Source organism: Crocuta crocuta, unplaced genomic scaffold (genome assembly GCF_008692635.1).
Source record: "Crocuta crocuta isolate KB4526 unplaced genomic scaffold, BGI_CrCroc_1.0 scaffold282, whole genome shotgun sequence".
In the NCBI taxonomy this organism is placed as follows: Eukaryota; Metazoa; Chordata; class Mammalia; order Carnivora; family Hyaenidae; genus Crocuta; species Crocuta crocuta.
In genome coordinates this window covers 4724306-4739011 of record NW_027529174.1, presented here as the reverse complement: position 1 = coordinate 4739011, position 14706 = coordinate 4724306, and the positions used below count along the sequence as shown (strand labels likewise).

Here is a 14706-nt window from a genome sequence, read left to right as displayed (position 1 = left end):
AAATTTCTCTTGGAAATGCATAGTGCCAAAACAAAAACTCCAAAATCTTCATTGGATCAGAATAAAAAAATTTTTAAAACCTCTGACTTAAATTCATTTCTCTTTAGGGACCTGACTTGGATACAAACAGGGGGCTGAAATTAGAACCAGAATGAGTGGGAATTCCTCCTGAGTCTACCTGCTTTCAGTCAGGCCTGTAACAGAGCTCTTTTGTAAGAGCTCATACACAAAAACTGCATGCTAATTATAGCAAAAAGAAAATTCAAAAATCAAGGTGTGCAACCCAATAATGCAGCATATAAGAGTAACAGTGGAATTCTGCCTTCAAATCATTCTTAAAATCTTCTCACTCATCCAAATAAAAATGCCATTTTTTTCAATGCTTAACATTACTATAAGACATAGTAAGACCAAAATACCAAATGATGATAATCATGGTTACTACCACCATCACCACTACCAGAGCCTGTAAGTCCTCAAATGCTGACCCTCAGCCTCCCCAGCACACCTATCCGAGCACATCTTCCTACTACCTGACCCTCACACCCCAGCAGTGTCATCCAACCTGCCTCAGGATTTCCCGTCCCTCTCACTGCCTCTACATAGAACATTCTGTCTCCAGACGACCACAGCTTCACTCCTTCTCTTCATTCAAGTTTCCACTCAAATGTCACCTCTTTAGAAATGTCCAATCCTGACCACATTGTATATGGTAGCTCCCCTACTCCTCCCTCTGTTTATTATCCCCATGACCCAGATTTCTTTTTCATCAGAGCACTTATCAACAATAGTAATAACCAAATTATTTAGGGGCCACTACAGCAAAGGCCCTGATCAATGAAACAGATACTAAACAACCTGATCAATTTCTAAGCTCATTAGCATACATGCTATTACACCAACATGTTTAATATATGTGTGTATTTTATATATATATATATATATATACATATATATGTGTATATATATATATTCTGTCTCCTTAACTAGAATGTAAGTTCTATGAGGGAAGGGACTTTGTAATACTCCCTGATCTATTCCTACCACATGGAACATGACTATTAGTCACATAGCAGACATTCAATAAGTACTTGTGTTTTTTGACTGAAGTATAACTGACAATATATTATATTAGTTTCAGATGTACAACATACTGATTTGATATTTGTATGTATTGTAAAATGATTGCCATAATAAGTCTAGTTAACATCTGTCACCATGCATAGCTGTAGAATTTTTGATTAAAACTTTTAAACTCTATTCCCTTAGCAACTTTCAAATATGCAACACAGTATAAAGTACAGTTGTTAATAATTATTTGTTGACATAAGTAACTCTGTGTGTCTATATGTTGATATAGTCTAACAATTTATCAGTATTACACAGATTACTATGTTAAATGTGGTACTGAATTATTCAAAGACCATATAAATGTACACACATGTACAATTTTACAGCATTCGATACAAGAAAGCAGTTAGTAATAACATCTTGCTAACCATAACTCAGTATCTTTGTTGATTCAGAGGTCAGCTGCGGGGCTTCACATACAAGAGCCCCAGAGACACCATCCAGTTCTGATTGAGTCTGCTACTAAGAGTCCAGGGAGGGCAGATCTCTCTACCAAAATAAATATGCTTTACTGAAATTTTTTAAAAAAATTTAAATCACATGCAGGGATATTTGAAAGGTTTAACTTCTCTTCCCTTCCAATAAAGCAAAAAAAATTTTGAATGCCGAAAGCAGTAGAAATGGATCTCAGCTGTATCATGGTGCTTATTTTAAGCATAGGAAACTACTAGTATTGATAAAGTACTGGCAAATACGGAGGTAATGAGTATTAGTAACAGCAGCAGACTAGCAAAAGTAACAATAGTAACTATGATGGTCAAACGCATCTTTTCAGTACCCATGACCTAGCAGGCATTGGGCATATAGTGCAATGCATAGGTTATTTCTAATGCCCAGAACCATACTGTTGCACAAATGAGAAAAAGGGGCTTGGAAAGATCGAGCAACTCTCCTTGGAGACTTGAGAGTAAGATAATATTGACCATCACAGAATCTCCTCAAGAAAAAGAGAGAAGAAAATACCCCCATTTGACTGACAAAGAAACTAAGAAGCAAAGGATTGCAAAGACTGAAAATCAGGTCTCTTGACTTCCATTCACAGGAGTCTTTGTCAATGAAGACTAAATTACCCGATGTGTTCTTAATTTTGCCAAGACACTGCCTTGCAACAAAAATTGTAAAATTAAATAAAAACCCCACTCAATCCAAATCTTATGGATTAAAAAGACTTTGCTAGTAGCTGTCTATGCTTAGCAACACTACCACAGTTTGAAATGTTTATGCCTCTCCATCTCTAACTCCATCTTCAATGGCGACTAATAGATATTGGCCAGATTTCATAGGAGCACGTGTACCCCAATGTTCATAGCAGCACTCTCCACAATAGCTAAAACATGGAAAGAGCCTAAGTGTCCATCAACAGATGAATGGATCAAGAAGATGTGGTTTATCTATACCATGGAATACTACATGGCAATGAGAAACAATGAAATCTGGCCATGTGTAGCAACATGGATGGACCTTGAGGGTATTATGCTGAGCGAAATAAGTCAGGCAGAGAAGGACAAATATCATATGTTTGCACGTATAGGAGGATTAGGAGGAACTTGACGGAGGAACAAGGGGGAGAAGAAGGGCGGAAATGGTGGGGGAAAGGGAGAGAAGCAAACCATGAGAGACTCTTGAATGCTGACAAAATTGAGGATGGAAAGAGTTGGGGGGGAGGGGGGGATGGGCATGGAGGAGGACACTTGTGGGGATGAGCACTGAGTGTTATGTGGAAACTAATTTGACAATAAACTATTTGAAAAAAAAAAAGATATTGGCCAGATTTTTAATACAGTTTTTAGAATATGATTGCATTGATTGCTCGCTGACTTTCTTCTTCCTTCTTATTACTCACATGAACTTGAAAATCAAGACTGTTGCTCTAGAAAGGAAAAATTAAGTTAAGATTAAAATGGCATTGCCAGGGCGCCTGGGTGGCTCAGTGGGTTGAGTGTCCGACTTCGGCTCAGGGCATGATCTCACGGTTCGTGGGTTCGAGCCCCGCATCGGGCTCTGTGCTGACAGCTAGCTCAGAGCCTGGAGCCTGTTTAAGATTCTGTGCCTCCCTCTCTCTCTGATCCTCCCCTGCTCATGCTGTCTCTCTCTCTCTCTCTCAAAAATAAATATTTTTTAAAAAAATGGCATTGCCAGGGGACAGATTAGAGGAAGGGAGAATAGGATGACTATTGCTGGAAGCTGGTGACCAGGAGCTAGGGAACAGGGAAAACCCAGCAGCCCTACTGCAGCTGGAGACATTTCCAGCCCCTGAACACCGTCAACACCATGAAATGGCTACAAGAGGCCACAGAGGAACAAAAAAAAAAAAACAAAACAAAACAAAAAAAAAAACCCCAAAAAACTATGTTTAACAACACATGGGACTGATTCTGTTCATTGTGTTCCTTTGTTCCTGGTACCTGACATTACTTTGAAAGAGTTAAATTCAGTATCACTGAGTTTCCTGACCACATTGTTTTCCCATTAGGCTTATTACTAAAACAGCTTTTCATAGCATCAGTTAACACTTTGAAAATCTGTTCCTATACAACCATCTTATATGGATTATGTCTTTCCTTTTTTCCTTGCTTTGTTTCTTTAACACAGGAAAAACGGTACAAATTTTAATCATGTTCTCCAACAGTGAGAGAAGCAACAGTGACTCAATGAGTTAAGAGAAGAATGAAAGCTTTGGTGTTGAAACACAGAATCTTGATTGTGTCACTAACACAGTATTGCATATGTATGTACTCCAACATCCTTCTTGAAGCTCTGATGGAAGAAATGAGTGGGTTGCCAAAAAAACTTCATTGTCATTTTTATCCACGGGACAGTGGAAATCTGTCTAAAATAAAATTTTAAAATATTAGGTGATAAACATTTGCTAATAATAGCTTGAACTTATTTTTCTATTTAAAGTCTTTATTTGGTTTAATAACTTCTTGAGATAACTACTTTAATGACAGTTCTGGAGGAAAAAGAAAAAGATTTAGAACTTCAACACAAATTAGATTCATTAAAAGTAAAAGAGCTATTCCAAGTAGCATATTTGTTCCTCTGTAATATTGATTCCGAATGGCTTGCCCGGTACAGTAAGGCAGTACGAGTTCTGGTTACCATATTTAATCATGATTTCAGAGATATGTCAAAACATCAAAGGGACATCAATGCAAGTAATATGCTGGAAGAAAAAACCAGTGCCAAAGAGCTTCAAGCTCTAATTTGTATTGTGTCTTATTTCATTACTGTTATCTCGGGAAAGTAGTAATTTCAGCTTTATGCATTTAATTTGGGACCCAGATATTTGTAGACGTGGGCAGTAGCAGAGTCTACAGAAATGTATTTATGTAGCACCTCAAAAGAAATTTTGTTTTTTTCCCCCAAAAGAGCCTGGACTGGTCACCAGATGTGGAGGCCATATGGCACATGAGCATGAGAGCACAGGGACAAGAAGAGTGGAGCTAATAAGCTCAATAGGCAGGAGCAACCACTCTGAGATGATGGACAAATGTTTGGTTCTGTTGACTTTTTGAAAAAGGATACATATAAATCACTCTATTTTTAAACTTAAAAATACAACTTGGCCAGTCATTTTCTCCAACTCTTTATTTTTGGGGTTTCAAATGAAATTTATCCATGTGTAGTTTATTACTGGGTCTGAATTCTGTCCTTGTTGCATACAGTTCATGTTGAAATTAAGAGAGAGAAGAGACCTGAATTGGGAGCAGAGAGCACGATTGCTTTAGTGAACAGATAAATTTAACTTGCAGTAACTCTCAAGGATGTGTTATAGCTAATCAGTCACTAAGACCTGTATATTCTGTTTCTGGATTATCTCTTGAATTTAATCCTTGTTCCCCAGGCTTCAACCCTTTTTCCACAAATGTACATCTTATATCTGAACCTGGCTAACACGAAAAAATCTTGCAACATGCTTGCATTATCTGAACTCCATGCCTTTGAATATGCAGCCCCCACTACTTTGAGGGCCTCTGCTGACCTTTCCTAGCTGGTAGATTGATTTCCTTTCACCCTTCAAAATGTAGTTCAACTGCTCATGAAATCTTGTTTGCTTACCTGGGCAAAATTATGCATTTTTAATGCCTTTTTGAATGAGCCTCTGAAAATAAACCCACTGATAACATTTCTATTCTAATGAGAAAGGAATAAAGATAATACTGATAGCAGCTGACATGTATACAGGCCTTTATTTATGCCAGTCTCAATGTTAAGTACTTCATGCAAAGGATCTAATTCAAGGTTTATATAGAAAGAGCTCTTATAAATGTACAAAGAATAATACATTTGCATTACAGACTTTGCAAACTGTGCAGAAACACATAAAAATCACCCAATCCAATTGAGGTAAACTAAAGATGGTTATAAAGTATTTGCTTCTCCTCCCCTTGAGAAGTGGAGTCAAATTATTTCCCTTGATTCCCAACAGGTCAATAGAAATGACGTTATGAGACTTCTGAGGCTAGGTTCTAAGAATCAGAAGTCTCGCACTTTCCACCAGCTCCTCTGGAACATTTTTTTGGGAGACCTGAGCCTTCACCTCAGAAGCCTAACTACTGTGGGACATATATGCAGGAGAGGCCATGTGTGGACACTGCAACTAGTCCATTATCCCAGGTATCACCTCCAGGGCCCAGATATGACTGATGCCATCTTGGGTCCTCTACATCAGCCCCTCTACCAGCTCAATGCTACCAAGTCACCTCACCACCTACCAAGTGGAGCTAAAAATCTGCCCAGCTGAGCTGAGCTTGAATTCCTACCACACAAAATTATAACCTAGCCACTAAGTTTTGGGGCAATTTGCTGTGCAGCAATAGATAACTGGAAAACCCACTACTCAGAGAAAACAATGATAATCATTTTCATGTATTTTCCTACATTTTTTTCTGATTTTATCTATGTACCTAACCTTCCTTTACTTCTCATCTTTTTTCTTGTTGCTATTCTTTAACAGTTGTGTTCATACTATAAATGCAATTTTGCCTTTCATATCCATATATGTAAAATGTTTCTACAAAATTACATGATTTACGTTTCCTCACCTATTAAAAACATTCTTCAATAACTTTAATGACTACGTACTGTGTTCTACCATTCTCCTATTTTGGAACATTTAGATTGCGCCTAATTTTCATTATTATAAATAAAACTGTAATGAGCATCTTTCAAAGTAAATCATATGAGTATTTCTGATTGTGTCCTTAATGCTTCTGATCAGAAGTGACATTTCCAGGAAAAGTATAAACCTTTTCAAGGGTCTCATCATATATTGCCAAAGTGCTAGGACAAAATTCTTTTTCCCAAGAGTAATGTTTCTTGATGACCATGCTATTAAGCTCTGCCCAACATTAAATTATCATTTGTCAGTCTTTGCTAATTTGAAGTGGTAAATTGCTTCTCAATGTAGTTTGAGTTTATATTTTTCTGACTAGGAAAAGTGAACATTTTTCATATCTTATTAACCACTCTTATTTCTTCATCTATAAAATGGCTGGCTACATATTTTTAAACCATTTCTGTTGAACAATTATGTTTTTCTTATCCATATGAATGGATTCTTCACATAACCTGCATATCAACCTTTGTCTTTATGGCAATACTTCTGCTATTTTGTTGTCCTTTTAAGGTATTTTGATTTATCAGCATCCTATGTAAAAATTTGAAATGTAATAATAATGGCAATTGTGTTTTCTATGTGATTGGCAAAGGACAGGTACTTTACATAAGTTTTTATATTCTAAAGGTGTAATGATCTTCCTATTATTATTATTATCTCCTCCAATTTACAAATGAAGGAACTGAGACTTAATGAGTAAATAAGTTCCCATAAGAGCACTCAGTAAGTGTTGTGGGACAAAATACAGTGCCAGGACCATTTGATCTTAAAGTCATTTCTCTTAACTACTAAGCCATATTGCTATCATATCTGGTGATTTCCCCCCTTTGTGATTAATTACATGGCTGTTATGTTTGGAATGGTCTTCCCTATTTCAAGATAAATCATATGCTTATCAATTATCAATAATTAGATTTATTTTAGATTTCAATGTACCTTTTAATACAGTAATAACTCCCCATTTCCCTGTTTTTATTAAATACACTAACTTTATTAAATTACTAAAATACTTGTACCTGTCTCCCAACTATATTGTAGCAGTAATACATTACTAGTAATTATTTTTGATTGGAAGGATGGTGGTTATTACTGAATTAAAAGGGCAAATCGAAAAACCAAAAATAAAAAAGCCCTAGAAAATATTCATAAGCAATACTGATATATAATTGACATATATTGATACATAATATTGATAAATATCATAATGTGGCCTAAAGTTTTTCATTTGACATTATTGTTTTGGGATTTTTATTGGCTATTTTTTAGAATAACTTCATCAAATTCTAAAAATGATTTTTTTAGAATTCTAGAATTCTGATTGACATTGCATTAAACTTATAAGTTGAGCAGAAATTTTTATCTAACATCTAATATGTGTCAGATGGAAAACAGCAATAAACAAGACATATGGGATGCCCACATTCAGAAAGCTGAGGAACAACTAAATTAGGCAATAAAAACAAAGGGTAATCAGTGTAAGATGATGGGAAGCATCCAGGAAAGGCAGCTAATTTGGACAGGCAGGATAAAAGAAAGCATTCTGGATAGGTAGAGAGTGATCCAATCAAAGAAAACAGCATGTATAAACCACACAGGACAATTAAATAATCAGATTAGCATATTAAGGTCACTATGGCTAAATATCTTATTAAAACAGTCACCTCTACCACTGGAAACCAACCAACCTAACACTATCACTAACCTATCACTAAGTAAATTATTTTTAACACTCTCTGCAGTTGTTATGTGATTACATTTTGCTGTGGGTTATTTACCCCTAATCACTCTAATCAAAAACCAGACGCCCTGATGGAGGTACATTTCAGAGATCTCCTAGCTCTAAAGGACATCTTAGATCTCGTGTTTCTATGCCATTTTGTCTTCCTAAAGAAGATAATGGAGCTTATGGCTGCCAGAATTTTAAAAATGGCTGGTATGGGCAACCTCTGCAAGCACCTATTCTGGCCTCTTTGTTGAATATCCCCTGTCCTTCAATAATAAAGAGCCCTCCTATCACCACTCAATAATTTTGTAAAAAAGGACACCAACTGTTAATTTCAGCCATGGAAAGACGACAAAGTTAAGTACAGGTTGAGAAAAGAACACTGTATACGAGGAACACCAATATAAATGTTTAAATAAAGACGTTAAAAAAAAAGAAAGGAAATAGTCCACTGTCTGGGTTATGTTTCTCCTCAAACCAAACAGTAAAATGAATTTGTTTGCCCAGTGCGTAGAGAGAAATGTAGGTCGACAATAGACCCACACAAGCTGTCTCTAGAGATGATTGGCCATTGAAGGGATTCTTACAAAGACAACTGCTAAAGCACTTCCCGACAATGAGAATCTATGGTTGGTATATACCAATGTTGAGATTTCTGAAGAAAATGCAAATAACAATAATATAAAGTCTTTGGAAGAACTTACTGCCTATGTTTGTTGTTTGGATCAAAGCTTACTACACTAGAATATCTTTGGGACTTGCACTGGGGAGCCTAAATCCTCTCTTCCTATATGTATTACTGGCTGAAGAGTGGCAAATAAAACAAATCAGAGGTACTGGAGAAGCTTGCTCCCTGAAAAACATTCAAAGCTGTATTATTTGTTCATAAAGCAAAAGCAAAGAATTCTTTTTGCAAAAAATAAAAACCATGACTCTGACTATATTTCCTGATAAACTGATGTACAGGTGATTTTCTTATACATAAGCAAAGCTGCTTTTTCTCTACTAAATATGTAGCTCAGGGGCACTTGGGTGGCTCAGTCGTTTGGGCGTCTGACTCCTACTCAGGTCATGATCTCATGGTTTCTGAGTTCAAGCCCCATGTCGGGCTCTGTGCTGACAGCTCAGAGCCTGGAGCCTGCTTCAAACTCTCTGTTCCCTCTCTCTGCCCCTTCCCCACTCACACTCTGTCTCTCTATGTCTCAAAAATAAATAAACTCAAAAAAATTTTTTTAAATATGTAGCTTAACAATGACATTTATTTAACTTATTTCTCAAATAAGTCTTTCAAGGCAATGTATAATTACTGAGTGCACAGACTTTGGGGTGATGGAATCCAGCCTCCACCATTCACATGTAACTTTAGGCAGATACTTAACTCCTTCACACTTCTGTTTCCTTATCTGGAAAACAGTTCCCAGAACTGTAAGGTCTGAAGAAGACAATGCATGGAGAGCACATAAATCTGGCCGCTGGTACTTCAGAGCTCAGTGGTGGTGGATGAAGTGGCAGTGAGGAAGAGCTATCTTATAACTGCAGTCCAAATGAGAAGGGGTTCGCAAAGTGAGAGATGAAAGTGGGAGGCATTTGGCAAATGAAAGATGATAAATGTTCCTAGCGAGGTTCATAGATTTGACAAGATTAAATCAAATTACAGACACGATCAGCTTACCCTCCTCTACAACCCTTCACAACACAGGAAATCTCAGGTCAAATTAGTGTTCTCAAATTAAGTTTACCTATGACATATGATTCTCTCACAGGTGCAGAAAAAACATATATTCTTCCTGACTGTAAACAATCACTTAAACTCTTTCATCTTTTTAGCTTCTACCATAAAATTATTCTCTTGGATGGGTATGGTGTAGATCAATTTGAGATAACTCAGATGAAAATACCTCACTAAGCATAAGGAACTACACATTCACTGAACCGACATGCACTGTTTCTTATATGCTAGGTATATTCCAAGTGAAGGGAAAGCATGGATAAATAAATTATAAGAGGCTGCTCTGTCAGTATAGGTACAGCTCTGGCAGACACAGGTGGACACAAATAACTGTAAACCATGCTATCACTGATGCGTTACTATGGATGCATGTGTGAGGGGCTACGGCATACTAAAAAAGAAATCATTCATGTGTTAAGACATACATCCTTTATCACCTGAAAAGCCCTTTTTAATATTTAATAAGGTGTTTCACATCCTACAGGTGCTCAAAATTTGTGCTGACCACAGTCCTGACTATTTAACTATTTATTGCTTCTCTGCTCACTATATAAGTGCCACAATAGCAGAAACCTTGTTTTTCTTGTTCACTAATGCAGCCTCGGTGCCAAAGGAAGTGCATGGTGTGTAGTAGATGCTCAATGAAAATTGTTGGCTAGCAGGATGGATTTTATGTGGTGGCTGCATAAGAAATAATCTCCACTTAGAAATCATTTCATAAGCACTCATACAAAAGTGAAATATCTTTGCTTCTAAACTTTGGTCTGTATTTTCTTTTCTTTTTTTAACTCTATTCTTTTGTCATGCTCAGGAAGGACACACTGAAGTATGAACACACTTTCCTAATCAGAATACTAATTATTTATAAGGATTATTTGTTTGTTTATTTATTTATTTATTTATTTATGAGAGAAGGGCACAAGTGAGTGAGGCACAGAGAGGAGGGAGAACGCGGGGCTCACCAGAAGTTGGGCTCCTGTTCACCAGACGTGGGGCTCAAGCTCACCCTTAGTGGGACTTGAACTCATGAACCAGGAGATAATGACCTGAGCCAAAGTCAGATGCTTAACGAATGAGCCACCCAGGGGCTCCCGTAAGGAGAATTTAAATCTAGTGGGTGCTGCTAGGAACTATTCTGGTCAGTAGAGGGAAGAGTGCTTATGGCGTAGGCTTTGGTTCATGTATTTTTCATATGTAAATTGTCAGCCGTCCTCTAAAGACTTATATTTATATGATAACTGTTAATACACTTTTTTCTTTTTCTCACTTAGACTATAATCTTTAAAAAATATATATCTTTATAGGAGCAAAGGAAAACAAATCCATCAAATAAAAGTTACCTAAAAAAATAATAATAGACTAACAGTATTACAGTATTACATATCTAAGACAGTGGCATGTATTTTCCCTCTACTCTCAAAACACCTTAACATACTCTACATGTATAAGTTTTATAATGTTTTTATATTTTATGATGTTTTTATACAAAAACTAAAGTTAAAGAATGCAGTTATAAAGTATGGATATCATGTATCAAGAAAGAAGAAAAATTCTGTGTTTTTCAGTAAGGGTTAATAACCAGGAATACTGAGCCCAAATTTTTCCAGTTTTATTTCCTCATTTTTTTCTATTTAAAAATTATGAATCTAGGGGCACCTGGGTGGCTCAGTTGGTTGAGTGTCCAACTTCAGCTCAGGTCATGATCTCATGGTTCATGAGCTGGAGCCCTGCTTCGGGCTCTCTGCTTCAACACAGAGCCTGCTTCAGACCCTCTGTTCCTCTCTCTGCCCCTCCCCTGCTCGTGTGTGTGCACTCTGCTTTTTCTCTCTCAAGAATAAATAAACATTAAAATTTTTAAAAATTATGATCCAAAATGGCACAATAAAAACAAACTTCAAAGTATATATACTTAGTAATATATCAAACAAAACGGCAACACTAAACAAAATAAAATAATTCACTGGGAAAAAAAAGACCATACTAACTCTACATGGACTAAGTACAAAAAGGAATCTTTTGTACTCTTGTCAAACCACAATAAAGATTTTTTTTAAAAAATCACATGAGTGGATAATAATAGAAGTAGCTCTATGTGGCAGGATGGTAATTTATTAATTTTTAAAATGTTTTCCCCTTAAACAGACTTTTTTTCAATTCTGTTTTTATCATTTGTTTCTTTTTTAAGAACTCAAATTCAAGATATTGAAAAAAAATAAAAACAGTGTTTCTGCATGCTGTTAGGAAATATTCCTTTCAAAAATATAGGGTATAACCAGTATGTAACTGGCCAGCTGTGGATTTTTTTTTTCTCCTGCACAGACACAAAATGACATATTTACTTTAGGAGAAGTATTTTCATAATACTTGTAAAATGATACTGTAACATTTTTCTATAAGTTATAAGCTATCACTGGCCCTACTGGAAAGCTCTGAGGTAAGAGAGTGCTGCGGAGAACCACATACAGTGCTTCTCCTCAAGAATGTATGTCTTTAGGCTATTTGGATCATGTGACATACCTCATTCAGCATTTATCACTCCCAGTGCCAACACTTTCTGAAGAAAAAGAGACAGGCTGATCAGCTTCCATTCAGCACTATCCCACTCTGCTTTAAGTCCCTTAATTCAGAAGTAAAGAATGGGAGAAATGGAAGGGGATACTAATACACAGACATTTAGTGAAGACGCACAGGTTGGCCAAATCCTCACAGTGTCCTTTGCTAGAAAAAAACCTGAGATCCTGGACAAATATTTCTCCTACTTATGAGGATTAGCACCCTCTTTAGCAAAAAAAAAAAAAAGTAAGCCATCAATAAATAATTCATCCTATCTAGTCCTTTGAGAATGGGAAAAAAAAAAAGTTTGGGGGGAAATCCACACCCAGGCTCAAGCCGTCTGTCTAGTATCAGGTATCCACCAATTTCAAGGTAGCTCCTAGCTCTCTCAAAATCTCTAAGTCAGAAGTAAGGCGGGGGCACCAGGGTGGCTCTGTCTGTTAAATGTCCGACACTTGAATTTTGATCAGGTCATGATCTCATGGTTCATGAGATGGAGCCCTGCATTGGGCTCCATGATGACAGCATAGAGCCTGCTTGGGATTTTCTCTCTCCCTCTCCCTCTCTCTCTGCCCCTTCCCTACTTGAGCTCCCTCTCTCTCTGCCCCTTCCCTGCTTGAGCTCCCTCTCTCTCTCTCTCTCTCTGTCTCTCTCTCTCAAAATAAATAAATAAACTTAAAAGAAAAAAAAAGTAAATTGGTAAGATTCTCCAGATATTCAGCCAACCTAGGCACAAGATTCCTTCAGAAAGACCTGCCCTTAAGTTATACCCAAGATTTCCTGTGAATGAGCATAAATAAGACTTGGTTTTTCCAAACTGACTAACATTTAAAAAAATCAATTAAACAGTGTTACTTCCTTCCATTCTTAGGAACCAGATGTTTAAAAAGGAAAAAAAAATCCCAGCAAGCATTTGGGTGGACAGCATAGTACAAACAGAGAGAGGGAGTGGCTGGGGACAGAAGACTCAGTCTGGGCAGGGAAGCACAAATCATGATTATTTCCCTTTTGGTCAAGCAAACCAGAAAGGTTGTAACCCTTCTTGTTTTTCATAAAACAAAGCCCCACCCAGATGTGTCTCTGGCCACTGGCATAAATGTGTATTTGAAACTTTTTTGGTAGACCCGCAAAGCACTAAGAGCCAAAATTGTTAGCCTGAAACTTACTTTGCCTGATTACTAACCCTGGCTTCCAGCTGGAATAACACATGATATCATTGCTTCTAAGGCAAGCCCATGTTTAAAAGTGAGTTTACTTAGCCCATATATTCAACTATCACTTTCTAATCAGATGGTTGGCACAAATTCACCTAACTCCAAAATCTGGCAATGTGCCCTCCCTAGGCAAAGAAACAAATTCATGCATGGTACTTTTTTTTTCTTTTTTTCATTTGTCTCTTTTATTATTTAAAAATACAATACTTTAATGTGATAGAGAAGAAGAACAATATTAAAACAAAATATTCTGCAGGAGAAAAGTGAAATGAAGATCATGTATCCTTATGGAGAAATGTATAGGTCTCATAAGGTTTCAATGAAAGATTTGCTGAGGAGTAAAACTCAAGATGAAAATCCAACCTGGTAGCCAAATTTTGGATATATCAAAGAAATAAATTAGTGGGAAATGCTGCATTTTAATGATCTCAGTACTCACAGATGAAGTTATCTAATAAATGCATATAAAGCTATCAAATAAATGCATATAACGTGAATATTTAATTAATGGGCTACGTAGACTCTGCTGTGTTTTTGAATACCTTTTTAATCTGAATGCCTAGGAACAAGAATGAGAGGAATACGAGACTTGAGTGGCCAATAGTTATTCTGACATTCTGCCCCAGGACAAATATTCCAGTAATACATAGTGGTGAAGGGCATGGCTTCAATCAGATCTGGGTTTTAACTTGGCTCCAATACTTACTAGCAGTAAGACCAGAGTCAAATTCATAACTTTTCCACCCTCTGCTATATAGCCCTGCAATATCGATCAGCAGTTCCAAAAGTGTATTTATAAATTGGTTGATGAATATCTAGGATTTATTTTTTCACAGAGGCAATACTATAAGTTCAGTACTCATGTACTCAGACCAGAAAATCATCTGGTCCCAGATCTCCAAACACAGCACAAATGGTACTAAAGCATTCATAGCTAATCCACATTATAAGATAAACTGTATGAAGCAGCAAGAAACCATAAATGTTTCCATTATGTAACCTCACTGTCCAGCAGGCAGCATGGGCTCAATAGATTGTTACTACATGGAATGAATAGAATTATTTTCTTTCGAAAAAGGCTTTTCAGCTGATTTTCCTTCCACATTGGTAAGTCACACCTTTCTTGGCAGAGAACTAGAAGGCAGAGGCTTCCCTGGGAGAAAAGAAAAGGTGATGAAGAGATGATTTATAGTTCTGAAAACGAGAAAGTTTTAGTTACCATGTCTCCTCAGCT

At 36.8% G+C, this 14706-nt stretch overlaps 1 protein-coding gene across 1 annotated transcript in view; it reads right to left on the bottom strand.

Moving 5' to 3' along the window:
• Positions 1-14706, bottom strand: part of SCFD2 (sec1 family domain containing 2) — a 394702-nt gene that overhangs the window by 292896 nt on the left and 87100 nt on the right. The window lies entirely within an intron of this gene.